Source organism: Leptinotarsa decemlineata, unplaced genomic scaffold, assembly GCF_025532065.1.
Source record: "Leptinotarsa decemlineata unplaced genomic scaffold, Ldec_3_MD MMD2_tig00026354_RagTag_RagTag, whole genome shotgun sequence".
Classification (NCBI taxonomy): Eukaryota; Metazoa; Arthropoda; class Insecta; order Coleoptera; family Chrysomelidae; genus Leptinotarsa; species Leptinotarsa decemlineata.
The window spans coordinates 6,072,247-6,094,672 of NW_027412702.1; the positions used below are offsets into that span (position 1 = coordinate 6,072,247).

The 22,426-nt window shown below is 35.9% G+C and overlaps 1 protein-coding gene across 5 annotated transcripts in view; it reads left to right on the forward strand.

The window, feature by feature from the left end:
• The window catches only part of LOC111502138 (cytospin-A), a 168,494-nt gene that overhangs the window by 94,551 nt on the left and 51,517 nt on the right, over positions 1 to 22,426 (forward strand). The window contains exon 1 of one of the 5 annotated variants that reach the window (XM_074184185.1): positions 6,091 to 6,320. The exons of the other annotated variants lie outside the window; for them this stretch is intronic. The gene's annotated coding sequence lies outside the window, so the exon portion shown is untranslated. Of the gene's footprint in view, positions 1 to 6,090; positions 6,321 to 22,426 lie in introns of those variants that run through there. 5 annotated transcript variants of the gene reach the window in all.

Sequence of the window (22,426 nt, forward strand, 5' to 3'; positions counted from 1 at the left end):
AGGAACAAAAACCAGGTAAATATTACGTAAATGACTAGTACTCAGTGAAATGATAAGGAATTGAGATGATATGACAAATTAACACAATACTAGTAATTCATTTGATGAACCTCATTTGATGACCCCCATACCTGAGGTAATGATGCATATGATTAGGTCTAACTTGATATACCTAATATACTCTTCATACTAACTTGGTTAGCGAAACGCGTCTCTGGGATGAGAAAAGTGTTTTCTTTAGATTCGTTTCACGCCAGTTTCCAATTCTACCTATCGTATGGAAATAATACTGATGCCCCTACCCCTCAGAAAACTGATTGATTATTCTCTAGAAGTTTCACCTTCCCAAGACTTGCATTGATTTGAATAATGTATAAAAGACATTGATCAAATTGTGTACAGGTGATCTTTTTTAAGTGTAAAATTTTATCGGGTCCCTGTCATAGGCGTCTTCAGTAACCTGGGATTCTTAAAAGTTGGAGAGTTCAGTTGATTTGAAAATAGGATGAGCAGCTTATTCGTGCCATGAGAATATGACTGTGACGGATGGTTAAAATAAGTAGTGACATCTGAAAATTCAAATATATAACTGGAATCAGATTTGTCTTCACATCTCTCTAATTAATGTCATTTCGCCAATCCTACTAACAAACCCACGCTTTTAGCCAATCGAGGATTGCGACGAATAAATTATCCGGTAGGTACATGGTTCAAACAAATTACTTATGATAATTAATGAATAATGAGTTACATATCCATGTTCGGTTATACGATTCTCATTCGCCCGTTCGCCGACCTCACGAATTCACTTTGACGACTTATATTTGTTTTCTTTGACATATGTTTGGATCGATCAAACACTCCGTTATCGCCACAGGAAGTCGCGGTGTTTGCGGAAATTGAATTATAATCGAATTCAAATAAGTGACGGAGCATTGCACAAAAATATCCTGAACATACTAATACTGTTTTCAGTAATAGGGATCGCTTTTTAATTGAATTTTTGCATTTCAACTGAAATCTTATTCTTTTTGCGATTTTCTCATTCTTTTTTGTTAGTAGGTTATGAACTACGAACAATCTTCTGTGCCATATTAATTGTGTACATTGATCTTTGAATTTTTTCATTATTGACTGCTATTTTTTCTGATCATCCTCATTTTCGATGAATTGGGTTTTGTCCAGTTTCATTATCTATCTACCTGCCTTCTTTTATTCGTCAGTTATTAGACTACTTTTCGTTGTTACTTCTACTTCACTTGAGTATCTTTTGAATAAATTGTTGCTTTACTCGACCTGCTGGACCAAGAAACTGAAGAGAAAGGTGCTGTTCCACCAATATAACGTACTGATTTACTCATCTATTTATGAAATCGAAGGTCAAATTGGGCAAGTTAGGCTACGAATTGGTCCACTATCCACTGTATTCGACAGATTTGGCCCCCGACGATTATAATTTTTTCCCGAACCTAAAAAATTCCTCGGGAAAAATATTCAGCTCGAATTCCGAGGTCATCGCACAGATGGAGACCTATTTTGCTGACCTTGAGAAATCGCCTTATTCGAAGGGAATCGAAATGTTGGATAATCGCTGGAAAAAGTGAATTAAGCTAGATGGAGATCAAAACTGAAGAATAATCACATTTTCAAATAAAAAAGCCTGCTTTATTCACTTATAGTTTCGTAACTTGGAATGTTCCTTTTATTTGTTCCTGTGGTATTATATTGTCGAAGTCCATTACACTTTTCCAGCTTTTTAACAGAAATATTTTACAGTATGTAGATCTTTACACCGAACACAGTATCTACAGACATAATTTCAATTGATTGAGTTCAGTTATTGCTGCCGATGCACTTTTTTGCGAATATATCTTGTTCGATAACTTGAGTCAAGTTGAACGATCAACTTCAATAATTATATTGCCGGCTGATGGATATTCTTCTTGATTGTTATCCAAGCTTGAGACGGTTGGTGACGTAAACGGACTACAGACATTTTAACTGCTTGTGAATCATTATTCTGGACCACATAACTTCGAAGTTGGGTTGGACTACCTATCGGGCGCGTCCCCAGTACAGTACAGTACAGGTGGCGAATAGGAGAACGGCCAGGGGACTGGAAGCCCTGTTCGGGAAGCCAATGTGTCCTTACAGACGGGGTTGCCGGACTCCTAGTCAGTGGCAGGAATAAGTAGGGTGAGGGGAACTAAAACTTCTCAAAAGCCTTTGCAAAACATGCCACCGTGGACCAGCCTACCTAAGCTAAGGTGTAAGGAATCGTGCCGAGAGCTGAATGGCCGCAGGGTAATATGCAGTCAGGAACGATCCCCTTGGGGAACTGGGCGAAACCTCATTTCAATCAGGCTACCTCTGGTAATGCGGGGCTCTGTCAGGGGTGACCAACTCTTTCCTCGCTACTCGTGGGAACACACATGAATGAAACAAAACAAAAAGAAAAACCAATTCCGAGCCTGGACAGAAGTGCTCACCTCAATCTAAGGCGGTGGGTGGGGATGAACAGAAATGTCCACTCCAATCTACCGCTTGGAATGAGGCTGGACATAGCAGATCACCTCCAAGAGCAAGAGTACCTCCTGCAGCGGGCGCCTTGAATAAAGGCAAGGAACCGGTTGCCTCTGCAGGAAAGCTCCCTCACGTGTGCACCTCCACGGAGGGAACCCCAAGAAGGTGAAGAAGCCGCGCAACGACAATAATATCGTTGCACCTTCCAAAACCTTCGCGGAGGCCACCGTGAGACACCTCAGGGTTACCAAAAAGCTTGTGTGTTCGGCGAATCTTGGCCTACAATGGGTCACATGTGGCCTAAGTGCTGTGAGTCTACACTCACCCTCCCTACTCTACAGATACCAGAACTTCGAAGTTAGCGGTCTATTTTCTGGCTCTCCCGATCAGAGTAAAAGATCTGATCGAATAATTTTTTCTTTGAAAGGCCTGGGAGTGCAGTATGTGTATGTGATAGAGTCAATTAAGTTCTTCGCACCGGAAGTTATTCCACTCCTCAGAGGGTTCTAATGATGATTTATAGAGGCTCAGAATCGATCAGCTTTGGAATACTGCTCACATGTACGGGTCTCAGCCATATATCAATTCATTCCAATATGGTTAATGAAGACAGCTTATGTGAACAAAAAACATATTTTCCATCTGAAACATGGGACGGGAGTTGTAATTTGCTGGAATTTCCATGCTGAACTGTATGCAAGGTAGCCAGGTTGCACTTGGGGCACTGATAAACCTGAAAGTGACATCGAGACTGGTCTGGAAATGTCGTGAAGAACTGAGAAGACTGGCGAACAGGAACAAATTGACTATATGCCAGGTGCCAGTGCATTCAGGCATCGCAGGCACACATCATCAACATCAGATATAGGCCCTAAACTAACTGTGGGGGTAGCAAACTATTTGGTACAAAACCAGATTGGGCAGTACTTGAACGAAGCAGGAAGCTGCTCAGAGCAAACACTGGACTACTCACTGGATACAGTTCATTGAGAAGATACCTGAACAAAATAGGGCTGTATAACGCAAACCTAAGGTATTAACAATGCAAGGGACAAATACAGCTCGTCATATTTTATGCGAATGTAAGGCACTGGATCACAGGAGTCAAACAATTCATGAAAATTATTTTCAGAAGGATATGACATGAATCCAGCAATATACTTGTACAAACTAGTAGAGAGGGCAAAGTTGCTAGTTGTGTGTCATGAAAAAGATGGAAGAACACGCAATAAGCACATGCGGCGCAGTGTTTTTCGGATACTTGATAGTCTTGAATATTATTTCGATACGAATGTAAACATAATGAAAAATGAAATTATTTTTGTGGTAAACATAAATATCTGCCAAACTTTCGGATAACATAATCAAAAAAAAAAATTGACAGATAGACGTCAAACGTTGCGCATGCGTTTGAAATTTTTTGAGAGCATTTTGTTCGACTGCGATCTACATATATATTTGGCTCGACTTTGTAAACAGAGACTTTTATGACCCATGACCACATTGGCATCAATACATACATGGTCTTAGCACCCAAAAAAGCTTCTCAACATCTCAACTCCATACAAATTAGAAAAATTCGTCACATTGTTCAATTGTTTCAACTTTGGAACATTGTAATGAACCAAACGTAACTCATAACCTCAAACAACACTGGATGTGGGTAGAGGAATTTTATTAAGTGAAAATATTTCAGTAGATAATACAAGGATTTCATGAAAGAACTTATTTTTGAGTACAAACATTAAAAAAAAATACACCACCGTTGATGTAATTTTGTGTTTTACGATTCATCAGGGATTTTCACTTTGCAATAGTGATAATTTGTAATAGGTAATTAATAATTAGTCGCAAATCGAGAATTTAAATACGTTTTGAGTTATTAACTTTGCCAAAGTATCATAAATTTGAAATGAATTCTGGAACTGGTCATTAATTTGACCGGTTTTCTTGGCTCGCAAGTGCAGACAATAACAATTTAGTTCATGAAAGGCAAAAATTCGTAACGGCATTCGTTCTTCTCTCTTTTCCGAGACGTAACCTCCAGTCTCCAGAAGAAAAAGCAGGCCATACGACATATGTAATGCACACATTCGTTTTTTTTTATTTGAGAGTCTCGAACTCGAATGCCTTTGCAAGCTGCAAGCGTAAATAATGTCTTTCCGAGGTAAGGAAAGAAACTTACCCGGCGATGTTTCTTCTCTTCGAAAGGCCAAAGTGGGAGATTATCGCTGGGATCGGGGATGGACTGGCCCGGTGCGTTCTATGAATAAAATCAGTCCACCCCTTTGAAAATGCAACATTAGGATAATCAGTTTATAAACATCAACGAGAGTTCTCAAACAGTGAAGTATCTATTACCTATTTCTCAGGGTTCGGTAGTTAAGAAAACATTTGAGATGTGAACTTATTCAACTTGAATATTAATTTCGATAAACCCAGTCATTAGACATGTTACGGAAAATTCTGGGCGATTGTCAAAACACATTTTTACGTGTCCAAAACAACATATGAATAATCACCTCAAAACTCAGTTTTGACGGCATAGTCTTTAATTTTTTCATCATTTTATCGTTCAAAAAGAAATGATAACACAATTTTCATTTAGTGACTTTGACCTTCTATGATAATGCTAACAATTGCTAACTTGAAAAGCGTTCAGAACACCATTTCAAAAAATGGTTATTTTGGTTGAATAAAATGTTTTGTTGTTTGATAATTTGAAAATGGTTAAAGGACAGTGTGTCTTTTCAGGACTTTTCATAACCAGAAGTGAGTTCCTGATATAGTCGATTTTTCAACAGATTCGACTTTTGAGTGGACGTATTTCTAATAATACGCCAGATAACAAAATTTTGACTTTAGATTCATGATCATCGGACAAGAATACGTATGTATATTCGGTAACTTCAATGTTGGTTTGAAGGTGATTGAATGTGATTGAATTTCATTAGTTCGGACTTCGATTGTCTTTTATATAAAATGGTTTCAAATCCCTAAGAAACCAATACAATATTTAATTGTTCTATTTTTTACTTGTATTTTATTTAATTGTAATTTCTTTTGAGGTTTTTTTGCTTAATATAATTGTTATTTTCAGCTACTCTTTTTAATTTTTCCATTTGTATTGGTTCTTTTAGATATTTCAAATCATTTCATATTATATTAGACAATGGAAGTCCGAACTAATGAAATTCAACTTTAATGTTGATGTGACTATTGAAATTGTTTTAGAATCTGTCTAATATGACAAAACGTTGAGAGGCATATATATAAACACTCCAGTTTGATAATGAGGTGGTATGACGATAAGAAAAAAAATGATATTCAGTTTTTTGTATCACAAAAATTTGATATTTCACAAGAATGGTGAAAATTACCATTACATTTTTGATTTCACTTCGAATTGAATGACTCATCTCATCCTAAAATCGTAGTCACATGTTCCCATACCGTAAAGATGATATTCCAGTGTCCGCAGACACGGTACGCCCCTGTCCTTGATCGAACGTTATTCTACCTCGTCTTTCAGTGAAGCCCCCCACCACTGTTCGAACGCCGTTCGCTGATAGCACAATTTGAAATAACGAGTGAGCCTTGCAAGGTGGTCGTTCGTACGACGTGCGTTTGTCGTTTGTTTTCATCAGTCTATTGACGTTTATTGTTTATGTGCGTGTTTTTTAATCGATGAAAATCACGTAAATCCTATGCGTCGATATGTTCGGATTACAGTGAGGTTTATTAAAGAGTACACCGGTGATTTTGATTCTGACGACGATGTCTTCGAGTGAAATGCAGTGAGTTAACAACGTGTCTGAAAGATCTCTCTCTATGCCTACGTTGATATTCTGCTATATACAACCTACTTTCGTAAATTATTCTGATTTGGTTAATTTACTATGTAATATGATTGTAAATTGTGACACTCATTCTGTTTCGCTCTATGTGGAGTATAATTTATCGCTTCAGTTTTCATAAAACATCAAGAAACATTGATATCATAAAATACTCAGGTGGCAATCTCAAAGAGAAACAACTAAAAATGCTGTTGTTCAATAACGTGTCCTAATCTGCGACATAGATCTTTCGAATAGTACCTATGGGATAATCATTTATTACTGAGAATTGTTTCATCTAGCCAAATTCTTATTAGAGAAATATAAAAGGAAGTAGTCCCCAATGAAAGTGTTCGAAAAGTATTCATCAAGATAATTAATTGCTCATTTGAAATATAGGTAGAGTCCAAAACGGGCCATTTGTGAAGGAATTCAAGAAACTAATTTTCTTATTAAATCACTAACGAGATCACTTACCATATAGAAAAATATTTTCAACTGTAGATTGAACTTTATTTTTTCATATAACATGTGTATCGCTTTTTCCGAAAGCTTTATCAAATAGTAACAAAAGATTGGTTCTCAACATGGATTTACCCAATGAATCCTTGGTGTACTACTCACTCCATAGAATTGTTTTGATTCTTATTTTATTTGGGTGTCATAATCATCAACTATGATCATTAGTCTCCTGTTCTGGGTATGCTATGTTGATAAGTCTCATAGTCGCCTAGTGATTATCATGGCTGTTCGTAATGCAGCTGGGTAACAGAATCAATCTTCTTCAACCACATATATTCTCGTGACAAAATATCTGGTGAGCTGATCATTCCACCATTGCGCCAGTTCACCGATTTTTGTTTTTTATCAGTTTTTGAAACACTTATTTTGTCATATGACAGTTCAAAACCCCTCAATTATTTTATACACATTGTTCTTTTTTTCAGCCCATGCTGTCGAAAAATTTTTTGAAAGCTGGTGGCTTTTTTTCAAAGTGGTGCTGTAATAAAAGAATACATAATATTATTATGTATGCAGAACAGTAACAGAATACTTACTTCGAATTAATTATCTTTATTCCTACATATTTTTTATTGAGAATAGGTATTTTTTCTCAACACAGGTATAGGTAAGTCCTACATTCACATGATTTTGTAGGTTATTTGCCGAGTAATTTGTCGCAAATGTTATGTCACAAATTTGTGTTTGGAAAATGTTCAAAGAAAGTGAAAAATATGAAACAGGTTATAATTCTCAATATATATGAAGAAGTACTTAACTTTTGTATTTTAAAATAAGTGTCATTTAACTGTATTATTATTAGTTCAATGGTAGAAATGTAGTACAATTTCCATATGTTTCTTCTTCCTTAACCACATGATGAACACATTTTTACCAGAAATATTTAGTGCATTGCTTTAACGCTTCTTCAAGTATTGAGTTTTTACATACTCAATGCTCATACTCTATACAATGCTCTATCGCGTTCAATTCACATTGATAAGAGGGAAGTCGCTGTAAGGTCATCGATTACATATTTTCAAACTTATGTTGATATCGAGGTTTTTGTATTTTGGAAGTTTCTTTTTATTGACATATCTGAAAGGTTTTTGTTTTTTGAATACAGACATTTTAATATGTCATTTCTGCGCCATCTTCTTGTTGACAGTTTCTCTTTCAACGAGAATTATGCTTGCATTGTCCTTTCCAATGACTAAATCTCTAGGAATCAAAAATATTAATTGCAAGAACCATTATTCGAAGACATTGACCGTCATGCCTTAGTGGTAATCTCCACCTCGCTTAGAAACAAAAGTTGAGAGTCCTCTTCAACAAATCTTTCAGAACTTCTCTATATGCGTTGTTATAACAACCCTTTCCCGAGGATGCAGTTAAACCCTTCCTGATGTTCCTATTGCCTACCGTGGATATTATCATACACCATTTTAATACCTTGGGTTCTCCATTCAACCAATGATAATATATTCTTTTTTTTTTCTCCCTGAGTTTTCGGATACTCCGTAAATATGTTTTCCTTCACATCAAAATGCCATTGCGTTCCAAAGGTCCTTCACAAATAATACAGGCAACATGCTTTTTGGAATGGATGTCATGAAAAAGAAAAAAAGAAAAAGGAAAAACGCAATGAGCCTATAATGATGCAGTGCTGCAAGTTGAAAGTAGCAAAGAAAGTAGTCCCTTCGTGAAAATATTTTTGCTCCTATTTGGAGTAATATTCAAGTAACTCATTGTCAAATTTTCACAAAACCGCAACACGGTTTTAGTATTGCTGTTCAGTGAAAATCTCACAATCAAATTGCTACTTGATCGATCAATAGTGATACTGAATTTTTGAAGCAAAGTTTATCCAAGTTTCAAAAAATATCTACTTTGTTATATGACAAATCACCACTCTCCATCACGAGATTGATGCATTATGTTAGTTCAACAGTGAATTGCAAGTTCATCCTGGATATTTCATAAACAACACCTTAACGTGGTGATCTATTTAAATCCAATTGGTCATTCAGTAGAATGTTTGAATTTTTAAATTTATTAATTTCCATAGCTTCCAAATGATTAAGCTTGAAACCTTTATTTTCTATATGCAATATTTGAAAATTTTTGTTAAAAGATATGATTTTCTTCTAAATGATAATTTGAATATGTTGAACTTGTTTTCTCATTTACATAGCTCATATGATGTTCTTGGGTGCAATTCCAAAAGTTCGGCCAGTTTGACCAATATATACCTTAGGACAAGTTCCAAAATTTAATTTATATCCTGGATATGTCTTAGAGTATTTGCAAGGGTGCGGGGTTTGAAACCAGATACTAAATGGTCATCTTTGCTTAGTGACAAAAATGGAACAGATTTGAGCACACGTCAAATCAAAGTTTTGTGGGAACTATCTACTATGTAAATGAGTAATGTAAGAAGCAGGATTCGATATGCACTACATACAAAGATACCACTCTATCGAAATTTATGTTGGAACGTCGAAAGTCACCAGGAGTCACAGAAACTGTCTTGAAAGACTCTCCTTGATGTAGAATTCTATATTTCACCAAAGCAGAATTGAAAAATTTAAAGTTTATTACTGACTAGTGACTGGAAAACCTCTCAAAATTAATGAATAGAGAAATAAGATAACTTGTTGTGGGGGGTCACGTCACAAAAAAAAGTACTGTCCAGCCTCGAAGGTTAGTACTCGTGAAACAAAGATAAAACTTTTTTTGTGGTCCAGAGCCTGTCAAAAAGCTCTCGGAATTTCTGGACATGAACGCTTCACATTTCCAGATTGTCTCCACACTTTTACCCGATGACATCCATATCTGGATGTCGCTTCCTTACGAAGGAAAACCTTCAAAGGTCAAAACTAAACGAGGCCTTCCAATTCCACCTTCTGCTTCGATAAGTTTGTTGGGGGTTAAAATGGACGCCAATATATCTTGGCACAATCGTGTTGCTGGAATTGCAAAAGCCGCTTCTCAAAAGTTTGGAACACTGTTGGATGGATTTAATCTCCAGCGATTCAAATCCAATGTGAATAACCACTTTCGCACAGGCACCGCTCTTAGAGCGCCTCAATAATTTTCCTGTAGTGCTTGTGTTTTGTCCTTAAAAAAACTTAGTTGTATCAATAACATAATTTGAACAACCGTCTGAATTGATTTGTGTTAGTCTCTATAATTTGACAGGTAGAAATGGAACCTCTGGCGTAAAATTAATCCTACGATTTAGTTTTTCCACATCAGAACAAAAACCTTATCTCTAGGCGAACGTTTCGCAAACCAGGTTAGTATCATCTGATGATGATGCAAGTTAGTATCTGGTTTGGAAAAAGTGTTATCACTATCGACCTTTTTTGGGTTTTTTCACGTTTCAAAATCTGAAAAATATAAAAACTTTAATGGAGGACTTTCGTAATGCGTAAATCGTCACAAAGAAAAATGTTTATTTCTGTCTATCAAAAAAAGCTAAGGAATTATACAGATACTTATGTTAGCGTTTCGCTAAATGCACACACACACCGATTGTGGACGGCCGATTTTATACCGGTCGTCCAAATTCCAATAGTGAACCACATGTGGCAACTGGACCTGGCACACATGCTTACCGGTGATCGACGCCGATCACCGGTTGGCGTGTGTGTCAGATCCCGTACCCACATGTGGTTCACTATTGGAATTTGGACGACCGGTATAAAATCGGCCGTCCAAAATCGGTGTGTGCATTTAGCGTTTCGGTGGCTAAATTTTGCAGATTCTGAAGACGGATTCAGATTTTAGCCTACGAAACTTTAATATTAGTATCAGTATATTTTCTTTATGGGCAAAATTATCAAATACGACAAGGAACTGATAAATAGAACTTTTGAAACCACGCAGTAACTTATGGGATGAACTAAAAAGTTTGCCATTTTTTACATCTGCCATCTGCATTAAGTTCTCCATTATAATTTTAATATTTCCTTTAGATTGTTGACGGTGAAAAATCCCAAAGAAGGTCAATCAAATATTTGATTTCCACCACAAAAAATTACTTTCGTTCAACGTATTCATTACATGTAGTCTTTATAAAAATATTCCTAGACCTTTCCGATATGTGTATCTCATTTCAGATAACAATTTTTAATATCTTAGCATTTTCATCGACAACCGTTTACAAATCGCCCGGTACTTTGCCTTCATGTTTATTCATGTTTCTCGCAAACGGTGCACTTTTAAACGAACAGAAACGTTGCAAAATATACAAATTCCATGACGCATAGGCACCTGCGGTGATTCGTGCGAATTTCAATTGTGAAAATGATATGTTTATGAGGTCGAACGTAAAGGTAAACCATACGCCGCTAACGTTTTCATTTGTAATTTCTGTGAAACACAACTGTAGGGCATTAGTAAAACGTCATGGCTATTATTGAAAAGGTAATTGTTTTTCCTGTGGTTATTCACCTGTTTAATTCGAATTCAATTACTCAGATACATGCCTGCATTCTTATCTTATCATCGCTTATTACATTTTGAGGTGTTTAACAATACTTATATTGATAGTTCTGTCGAAACATGGGGAAATTGTATTTTCTCGAAAAACTTTGGAAATACCTCTTGAAATGTTATGTCAAGACGAATAGGTCTTATATGCGGAACTTATAATAATAACACCCCTATCTATCGACACTTGTATGTTGTATGGGACACCCATCCCTTCTGTGGGGCAACAAGAATCACTTGTTAAATATTGTATACTATTTAGAAATGAAAAAAATTGATATCTTATCCAGTTACATACTAAGGTTTAGAAATGAACCGTTTCACTGTGAAAAAAACTGTTTAGGGCTTTCTTCTTCTTCATCAATATACAGTGCTATTCAAATTCGACTTAATGAATGTGAGCTCGTAATCGATAAGAGATAGAAAATTGTTTAAATTGTCACAAAGTTGCCTATTCTCGTGTACCTACCATTGATTGATACCAAAAACTCGACTTCAGCTCTTTTGGTTTTGAAAATGAACAAAAAAAATTGAGTTTCGAAAATCCTTAGGGTTTTCCAACAGAGGGACTTCCGAGCTTTGACAATTGATAACGGCCATCTTGTCGAATGTACACCTATCAAATATGTTGTCATTTATTCAGTCTGTTTTGCCAAAACACCATGGACTGATATAGTATACAACAACACATGCAAATAATAAAATTGTTTCATCAAAATGGGTGTTCTGTTTAGGCAACGTACCGCGCGCTTCGCCCATTTTACGGTCGCCATTATCGTCCTACCGAGAGGAATATTCGCAATGTGTTGGATTTGAGTCGACTGATTTAGTAAACGATCGACCAATACCCGTTCGTCGATGAAACGCAATATCTATCGAAAACATAGCTGCTGTCTGTGAGAGGGAGCAAGTGAATCCGAGGCAGTCGATTTCGCGTCGCACCCAAGAACTCGGCAATTCGCAGACCGAATTTTGCATCGTGACTTAGGCCTGCACCCGTACAAAATTCAACTAGGTACTGGGGGTAAACGACTATAGACATCGGCGTATGAATGGATTCTGGAGCAGTTGGCAACTGATCCTAATTTCCATAAAAAAATCGTCTTCAGCAATGAGGCCCATATCTGGATGAATGGTTGCATAAACAAACAAAATTGTCGAATTTGGGACGATACCAATCCGCATGAGATCCAAGAGCGTCTAATACATTCCGAAAAAGTCACTGTTTGGTGTGAATTATCGGGCTGGCGGCGTCTTATAGATAGATCTATATTTATTTGACAATAACGTTGGCCAGGCGCCAGGTCATCACTATCAACGGCGACCATAATAGGTCGATGATTACCAGCTTATTCTGGCTTTGGATGATCTGGACACAAACGACATGTGGTTTCAACAGCTTGGCCACGGGACATTCGCCAATGCGAATATTCGCGCGGTGCGAACGGCAAAGCGTCTAGCGACTGAAATAAACACACAGGCGAAATGTACCCAGCGAACCGCGTGGGCGACTTGCGGCGCGGCGAGCGAACTAAACAAAGGCATGAATCAGTACGGCGCGAGCCACGAAGTCGAGCGGCAGTCGCGGCGAATAGTGCAGTGATCAAACGAGTTTAGTTGTTTTCTCCGCGAAAAATGAACACCGATTAAAAAGTTGGAAATTCATTATTCATTCTACCGTCATGTATAAGTTGAAAGTTGTTTCTTGTTTTAGATGTACGAAAAATTATTGTCATATAATTTAGATTTTTTCAATGAATAACATAGTTATCTGAAAGTGTTTTTATTTCGTGAAATATTAATATATAGGGTAACATTTAATTAGCTGATAATATTTTGGGCAAAGATAATTCCAAATAAATTTTGTTATAAAAAAATTTTGTTATAAAAAATCCGTTTGCGACCATTACTTTCTTCGAAAAAGTTATTCATACTGATGAATAATATAGGTAATTCTCCAAAATATGATCAGCTAAATAAATAAGAGTCAATAAGAGAGTGTGTGTTTGGCGAGTCTTGGCCTATACCTGCCGATATAAAGGAGATGTCTCCCAGCGACCTGTCCACCTTCCTGGAAAGGACAGGATGGACGATGACCTAGGAGGACAACTCCTCGGGAGGATGTACAATGAGTCACAAGTGGCCTAAGTGCTAGGGCTTACACTCACCCTCCCTACTATACAGATACAGATGTACAGATAGGTAAATACATATCTTAATTTTTCAGCGGCACTTAAACTTCTATTCGCATTAACTTTTTTTCCAATTATGATTGAATATTCATAAGAATATAATCGAAGGTTTCAATACCCATTCTGGTATACCCAAAATATTTTTCTGGATTGAATCTGTATTTCTCGTACTTCTTGTGGAATTCTCTATCTAAACCCCGATTCTTATTCAAATCATCCACAATCTCTTCCAAATATCAGGTCTTGAACCAAAAAACTATCACTTTCTAAGCAATATCGAGATTATTTCGATAAAGACATTTCGCTGTCAGACTATTGGTCGCGACGGCGAACGTGAGTGCTCGTGGCCTGCAAACGGTGCCGCGCGAATGGTCACCTCACCCGTCGCTTCGACGCACCGCCGATCCCCGTGGCCAGGCCGTAAAAGGACGGCGCTACGCGATTTGAGGGCATGGTCATCTCACGTGGAGGTGATGTGAACTAGCCACCAAGATGGTGCGATTTGACTCCGTTAGACTTTTTCTTGTGGGGTTTTCTCAAGTCGCAGTTCTATGCAAATAAGTAACAAACCACAGCGGTCCTCGGAGTCAACATAACCCATGCCATCGGTCAAATTCAGCCTGATTTATGCCCTAGAGTCATGGAAAATTGGACGTTTCAGATGTGCTTCATCCAAAGGAGCTGCGACGGACATTTGAACGATGTTATATTCCACACATGGCATCAATAGGTCTTTCGAACGAATTAAAAAATTTCGATGTTATCGCACACCCTTTGTTTTATTCAAATTCAAAGATAGGGCGGATATTTCCAACAGTTTCATTATTATTAAATAAATTGACATTGACATTGACCTTCGACAGACCACCATTGGAATCGTTGTCGATCTTGGATGTTCAATTAATGAATTTGTACCAATTCCGTAGAAGAGGTGTCGTAAGAGAAGATGTTTATGTTGACTTATAACCAAAAGCTTGCTTATCCTTAAAGGACAATTGAGACCCTACACAGTATTCGTGTTAAGCTGATGATACTATGGTAGGTTTCAATGTAGTAATGTCTAGTGTTGCTTCATTTTCGTTCTGTAAATACATTTACAGAAACCTGATAAATTTTGAATATCATTCACAAAAACCGATACCCAGAAGTTTATTTTTTCAGTATATTGATAATTAAGTAAGTACTTTTCTGAACTTTTGTTATTAGTTTTTGGATTACGCAACTTCTCTCATGAAATTCATAAGAGCTTTGAATGAGGATTTTGATTAAAATAATCAGTTTTTGGACATATCACGAAGTCGGAAAATCTCACTGGAAATATCAAAGAGTAAGAACTACTTCTATTGGATTTTTTATCAGGACCGTGATAATAAAAATGTAAATTCATTTGATGATCATCAAATTACTGAATTTCTGGAGAATATTGGAAAAAAAATATTTTCAAATGTTCAGTACAACAGAATAACAACAAATAGGTATGAAAAATCTACTAAAAGCAACAAGAAATCGTAAAAAACTCGACCAAGTAATTCCGTATACACTCAAACGGAAAAAATAAATATCACGATATTATATGAACATTATGAATAAAAATATTGATACAAAAAGTACTGGTCGGTAAATATAGTTCAGAAGTTGTGGATGCCCCAAGTTTGATGACAACCTGTATGAAAGTTTTATGAATGTATTCTGATAGTACATCAAAAGTTTCAATGGCAAAGTGTAAACGGATTTTCTTCATCTGTGCAAATTAAAAAGATACATAAAAAAATGCAATTTTGGAATGTTTTGTTTTTCCCGTATATCTCCAGAACTGAGCAACAGTCGATTTTTTTTGTATAATTCGTCAGCACCATAAAGTTTAACCGGCTCTCTATCTCTTTATACGAGATGCCCATGTCTGAACTCAAATTTGAATAGACCTGTATAAAGATTGGAGAACTTCAGAATTCTCCAGAAAGGATTATTAAAAATGAATAAAAAATAAATGTTTAGGTTTAGGAATGAACCACTAACTGCAATTCGATAAAAAAAGTCTTAAAAATGAAGACTCTCAAAAAATATGCTAATGTTAAATAACCGAAATAGTTGACGTTATGTATTTGAACAGAAAAAATAATCTGCTCTTGTCCATTCCCGAAATAGGAGAGATTTCCCTCAGATCACACCCTAAAACTCCAAAAATAAAAAAAACACCACGTGTGCAGTTGGCACGTAGTAAAATTACATACAAAATACAAAAATGTTTGACCGAGTACGTCAAATAGCGAAATGTTTTCTGTTCAGACACAGCTATATAGGTATAGGCGCAGATATATTCCTTCTTTAAAACCACGTCAAGAAATAGCTAAATGAATTATATAAACATTCTCTTGATCTTTCAAAATTTATAGATAATTCTATTTATTATATTATATAAAATCGAGAAAGGTTAATGCAGTCAAGCTGCTGGAAAATAAATCTATGAAAATCAAAACATAAATGGATGAATGAGTACTATTCTGATCACTCCTATATTGATTTCAAATTAAGAGCCACTGGTAGACAGCTGTTTCAGCCTGTTGGGCATCGTCAGTACCGGGCAGGCGGTCCTCGATTGAAGACAAAATGTGAATAACCAAGTAATTTCATGAAAACAAAAAGATAAATATAATAATATGTATATTAATTTGATATTTGGTGGAAAGAAGCTAGTTTCACCATATTCTAAAAGAAGTCTGCGACCTCGCTAATAACTTAATTGAAAACAGCCACCGAGGTATTCCTTAGTATTCAAAATAACGCAGTACCAAAAGTTGATATCACAGATTGGTTAAAAGCCCAATTCCTTTATCAAATTATATCAATAACCCTGTACTATACAGTGGGGAAACACCTGTTTAACAGAAACCAAATATATATGTCACAAAAACTAAGTCATGGAGCATCAAGACATCCATGATGTAATAATCATTTCTAATCACCACTGAATACCAATAAACGTGGATATATAATTTGAACGTGGTGAACCAATTCACAGTCAGCTTAGAAGTATATCTAGTTCCATTAATCTCTTCGAAAATTACTAACTTCAAATTAAAACTTTCTACCTGTGATTAAAACACCTATATATAAAGCTCAGTAAACCTGATGTTTATTTTGCCGGGTTACCTACTTTGCTTTAATTAATTTGAAAGTTTAGTCTTCGATCGAGCTGAGAGGACGCTTGATTGCATTTGTGTTAGGTTAATTATTTAACTTGTCCTAATGGCTGTCCTAGAAATACCTTCGTTTCAAATCGTTCCGATATTTCTTGATATTCTTCGAATACTTAGCATTCCTCATAAGCAACAGGAAACGTCACTTCTTGATTATTCTAGCTTTATCCTCAGTTAATTCATTCTTCGGCAGTGAACCTTTAGATAATGTTAACTAGGTTTCGGAAGTGAAGTAATTTTTAAAGTAATTTGTTTTTAATAAATTGATGGATGTAGCCGTTACTACGTGGTAGGAAATCATAATGAAGAAAAGAGAATTGAAAGTGTCTGTCTTTAACTTGTAACTAACGTTACTGCAGTTTCGTCCTACAAGGACATTTTCAAACTTATTCATTAAAATGTATAATGCATCTATGCATTATGTATAAGTTTGACGAAATTGCAGTAACGTTAGTTACAAATTAAAGTGGTAAAAAACATAGAAAGTTTCAATTCTTTTTTTCTTTATAAATTTGTTTTTACTGGAAAATAGAGTAACATTTTCAAAATATTTGAATTGTGTAAGAAAATATTAGCCATCAAATATATTGAAATTCGACACAATTAAGAAGGTGGAATGTATGAAAGTTCTCATAAATTAATGACATTCAAGTGAGTGGAAAAAAATTAATCGTTATTTCTGAAAATTGAGTCTGCTATTTGTGTCAAACATTCGTCGCACAGTTGAGAAATAATGGATGACTCCAGCGTTGTTTCCTTTGCAATCTTTTTCTTGACCAAGATCTCAGATCCTCCAGTCCTATATGTTATTTTTGCAAAGCTAATATTTCAGCAATAAATAGAGTACTTAAGAATGTACGCAAGGTTGTTAATTCGAAAGTGTAGCTCTTTTACTGATAACAAACAGGCTCTATTTTCAATACCCTAACGTTAACTCATTACTAGTAAAAAATGTCATTGATTTTGGAATGTGACCATTACAGACGGTGATACGAAATCAAACATTGACACCTAAGTTGAATTTATTTTCCACCATTCGTTTTAAATAACATTGTCACAATCTAATGTGACACTGTGAGTTATTAATAATAGTGTTCTTAAGTTGGAATATTAAAATCTGAACGCACTTTCCCAAACGAGGATAGTCCTGATTGAGACCCGGCGTCAAGTCACAAAACCCTCAAAGCGTGTCACTACCTGAGTGGTAGATTGAGACCTCACTGTAGCCATACTTTCCTGTTTGTGAAAATGATCTCAAAGCCGAAGCCGAAACGTCGAACAACTAAAAACTTCAGACGTGGTCAATCCGAATTTCGGAGAGAGAGAGAGAGGGAGAGAGAGAGAGAGAGAGAGGGAGAGAGAGAGAGAAAGAGAAAGAGAAAGAGAAAGAGAAAGAGAGAGAAAGAGAAAGATTAGATAGACTAGAAGGAAGGTAAACCTCGAACACGTGTTTCTGAGTATTGTCCTAATCAGTGCGGTGCAACCAAGTGCAAAGATGCAAACACCTTGCTACCAAAAATAGAACATAACATATATCGACGGAGTCACCAACAGGAGCCAACCGCTCATTTGTGGTTTCAGTTAGAAGACCTAGAATTCGTAGGAATGAATTCAACATGACCACGTAGGGAGCCATGCCTAACTGCGAGATTCATGTCAAAAACAAAGGCAAACCGCGGATACGTGTTTTTCTGGCTATTGGCTAACGTGGACTTACGATGAAGAATCGAAAGCATCTTGTCAAGTAACCATTTATAAAACGTTTTCATAGTTTGGCAAAGGCTTTAGTTATTGGTGAAGAACGATGTAGAATGAAATGAAAATTCTCAGAAATGTGTAAATCGAAAATGAAAAAAGGCAAAATGTTTGATTACAGATAGTTTTTCTGTTACGTTGACAAACGAATATGTTCTATGTAGAAACATGGACTAACGATGGATCACTTTCATTTAGATGTATTATAAAAATTTGGTCTGGTGTAAAGTTAGCACAGTTTTTTTATGGAATTTAATCATTAATGGAAAAGTGGACAAACAAACTTTTTCCATGGTCATTTGATGGACAATCCTTTGATAATATTGAATTTAAATTTTCTGAATTTTCCAAACTAACTTCATACACCTGTCATATGCTACTTGGTCTAAAGCTGATGATTCCTTACTAGTGTTAAAATTAATTGTTTTGTTTGAATGAACAGCATACCACCACATTTATTCTCTGACCATCACTATGAATATAATTTAAATAATATATGTTACGTGTGATTTGAATAGTTTGTACATGACAATTCCTGATTGGTGTTTTTTTTTTGTTTGATACTTTTTGGAGCTTGATTTTTCAGTAGTCGCTGGTTTTACTTTTTGAACTTTTTATACATTTATTGTTTCTCAACCTTCATCTGCGGATTTCAATGGTGCCTCTCTGTAGAAAAAAGTTATTTATATTGACATAAATCATCAGATAAAAACGTCTTCAAGTGTTTCTTTTTATTGTCTGTTTATGCTCGCAATTTCGGCGGAAAATTTTCTCTGTTCTGTTACCAAGAAATTTATTTTTAGGAATGTATGTCGCGAACCCAATATTTTCAGTGTGTAATACAAGGGCTTCAACACATATTTATTATGTTAATTTATTCCCTGCCGAATTACATCTGAAGTGTTTACACTGTTTATAATGCAAACATATTCTAAATGTAGTCATATATTGGAGTGAAGAATTGAATTGATTTTGTCAACATTTGAAGTCATTAAATTCACTTAAGATAGAAAATGCATCAATCAAATTTCAAAATCGAAAAGTGGTGAAAGCAGTAGATAATCTAATCCAGTGCTGAGAGTGAAGGAATACATTTGTGGTCCACATCTTTTCAACAGTTTTTTTATAGTATGGTAAAATGAGTATGAAATCATAACATAACGTAACATAACATGTTTAGAAAATATGAAAAATATGAAATCTACATGAATAGTTCACCCCTAATTTCATCCTTTACTGAAGGGAGACATCTTTTGGAAAATATTCCTGTCGGAACACTTTATTTCGACCAAAAGGAACAGAACTCATACAAAACTTATGTATGCCTGTAAGAAAAACTTATACAGTGCTTTTCTTTGATGTCTCGCCCCTTTTATTTTGAACGGGTCAACTCCTAAAATTGAAATTTGGGAAAATGAAATTAATGCATGAATACTTTATTTTGAAGTGAAATTGACAGATGAAACTTTCAAGATGGCGACTGGGCGCCATCAGGGGAAAAAAATTAAATGGAAATGGAGATTTTGTGGCACATCATTTTGAAGCTCCTAACGAATACTTCACAACCCTAAAATATGAAGTCAATATCTTCACCTACTGCAAAATGGCGGAACATTTAATAATTTCCTGAAGACAAACACATTAATATCGATATTTCCAGAAATATTCATTTTCATCTGCCATATGGCAAATCCAACAAACCGATAATGTTTGTTAAGTTATTTTTTGTTTATAAAAACGACAAAAAATGTCAGTATGACAATGAACATCATTGTTCAGTTAGAATAAACCCATTTAGTTTTCGGTTTTACTAGTAGAAAGGTACCACCTCAACAATCTCTAAAATGGTCAATTTTCGTCCATTGGAAGAAAAAATTGAAGCGGATTTTATTTACGGTGCGACGCGTAACTTTCACAAGACCGAAAGGATTTTCAATGAACGTTTTCCGAATCGTCCTATCTGTATAAAATATTTGAAGGAACTTGTATCCAAATTCACAAATACCGGTAGTGTACATAACAAAAAGCCCGCAGGTCATTCGTCCATTCCGGAAGAACAGCAAGTGCAAATTATTGGTGAAATAGTAGTAAATCCTGAACAGTCTACTTATTCCGTCGCGAATGTTTGTGAGAACTGAAGATGACCTTGATCGAAGAACAGAATTCTGCTAAATCATGACGGAAACCATTGCAAGGCATCCTAGCTATCTCCACAATATTTGTTTTAGTGACGAATGTACATTTTTTTAAATGGCAATAGCCACAGATAAAATTGCCGTTATTGGAGTGACCCACACCCTCACGTTTTCCGGAAAACAACTCAATATCCAGAAAAAATTACCGTTTGGGCAGGTAGGACCTCTATTTATTGATCAAAATTCAACAGGGGAACTGTATTTGAATATGCTGGAAACTACTGTTGACCCTCTCATCACTGAAATAGTCGAAGCTAATCCTAATGAATTCGATATGGATATTGTATTCCAACAAGATGGAGCACCACCACATTACATTACAGACAAGTAAGAAACTATTTGGATACTATTTTTCCCGGTCGTTGGATTGGCCGTCGAGGTTTTACAGAATGGCCAGTCCGCTCGCCAGATTTGTCACCTTTGGACATTTTTTCATGGGGTTAATTGAAGCAAAACGGGTACGGAACTGAACCTGCTTCAATATTGGATATACGGCAGAGAATAATGAATATTTATAAAAAATGTGCTCGAAAATGTTCGGCGTGAAATATCGGATAGGCTGTTCATATGTCAAGAAGTTCAAGGCAACCATTTCGAGCATCTTATGAACTGACCTCAAGCTTATTTCCCCATATTATGTAGTTAAATGTCAATGTATTCAGGTAATTCTTAAAAGTTCCGCCATTTTGTAGTAGTTGAAGATATTAACATTATATTCTAGGGTTGTGAAGAATTTTCAGTAGCTTTAAAAAAGATGTGTCACAAGTCTCCCTTTTCCATTTAATCTTTTTTCCCAGATGGCGCCCAGACGCCATCTTGAAAGTTTCATCTGTCAATTGTACTTCAAAATAAAGTATTCATGAATTATTTCCGTATCGCAAATTTCAATTTTTTGAGTTGACCCGTTCAAAAAATGAAAAGGGGGGAGCATTAAAGAAATGTACTGTACGTGAGGTATCTGTATCATTGTTTCGAAATAATGAACGACAATGTTCGTAGTTTCTTTAGCACCAATTTCGGAAATTAGAACCGAGACTAATAATTTCAAGAACAATTGATAGTCCAATCACGGAAAAACGACAACTATTCCATCGTAATAGCTTTCCGTTAATTCAATGGAATTGGCGCCGATAGTTATTTGTCGAGGAGGCTGCCTACGCAAAAAAACCGTATTGTGAATGTAAATGAGACGTACGGCGAAATTGCGGGGGACGTGCTTGTTTTTTTTATGGCGAAATCGTAAATATGCGATACCTATGTGCAAGTTTCAATAGTAACGTTATTTATGCTTCTCGTGTTAGTGAAAGTTTGGAGTAAACAAAATTTCGAAATATATGAACGTAGTCGAATGAATCGGAACCAATTGAGTTTAATCTTGACACTAAGCGCCCTTTCACACGCGGAGCTTCACGTTTCTCGCTCTCGAGAGAGAGGAAGGCTCTAGCTCCGAAATGCAACTAGTCCAATGGAGCTTCCAGACTAATACATCGTCTGAATCGGTTAATACATCGGTGTACTGAAATTGAGGATCGATTAAATGTCGTTGAAGTTTTAATGAAAACTAAGTTTTATCAAGATATTTTTATTTTTCATCACCTAAAATATAATCATCATATGAAAAGCACATTTCTTAACATTTCTGGAGTCACTTCACAACACTCCACAACAATTCTCTTGCGTAGATCACCAAAAGAATTTGGATGTATAATATAAACTTTGGATTTCAAAAG